General features: G+C 39.0%; 1 non-coding gene across 1 annotated transcript; it reads right to left on the bottom strand.

Moving 5' to 3' along the window:
* Positions 1 to 399: 399 nt before the first annotated feature.
* LOC139865461 (small nucleolar RNA R71) lies at positions 400 to 506 on the bottom strand. The gene has a single exon (XR_011764981.1). It is a non-coding gene; the product is annotated as a small nucleolar RNA R71 (small nucleolar RNA).
* Between the last annotated feature and the right edge of the window lie 296 nt (positions 507 to 802).

Here is an 802-nt window from a genome sequence, read left to right as displayed (position 1 = left end):
TCAACAATTTCAATTATGGAAGTAACAGAACCTCTAAGTATGGAAGACCGAATGAGAGCCACACGCACGGGCCAAGGTCACGCCATTATTAAGCCAGACATTAATGCGCCAGATTATGAAATCAAAGGACAAATCCTACATATGGTAACTAATCAATGCCAATATAGTGGTACGCTGAAGGAAGATCCAAACGAACATCTTCGAACCTTTAATAGGATCTGTACTCTATTTAAAATTCGAGAAGTGGAGGATGAACAAATCTATCTCATGTTATTTCCCTGGACTTTAAAGGGAGAAGCCAAAGATTGCTTAGAATCGTTACCAGAAGGGGCGATTGATACAAGGGATGTTTTAGTTGAAAATTTTCTTAAACAATTCTTTCCGGCATCCAAAGCCGTGAGACTTCAATGAGAAATTGTTACATTCACGCAAAAGCCAAATGAAACATTATATGAGGCGTGGACAAGATTCGGAAAGTTGTTGAGAGGATGTCCTCAACATGGTTTAGACACTTATCAAATAGTACAAATATTCTACCAAGGATGCGATATCACTACACGAAAATACATCCACATAGCAGCTGGTGGTTCCATTATGAAGAAAACCGCAACTGAAGCTCACAAAATTATTGATAACATAGCCTCCCACTCACATGAGTGGCACCAAGAAAAAGATATCTTTCATTCATCTAAAGCGGCTAGAGCCGATTCTAGGCATGACTTTGATTCCGTTTCCGCAAAAATAGATGCTTTCGAGAGACGAATGGAAAAGATGACTAAAGATATTCACGCAATACGAATCA

This window comes from Rutidosis leptorrhynchoides, chromosome 8 (genome assembly GCF_046630445.1).
Source record: "Rutidosis leptorrhynchoides isolate AG116_Rl617_1_P2 chromosome 8, CSIRO_AGI_Rlap_v1, whole genome shotgun sequence".
Lineage (NCBI taxonomy): Eukaryota > Viridiplantae > Streptophyta > Magnoliopsida > Asterales > Asteraceae > Rutidosis > Rutidosis leptorrhynchoides.
Note: the sequence above shows the minus strand (reverse complement) of the source record. Positions and strands in the feature narration are given on the sequence as shown.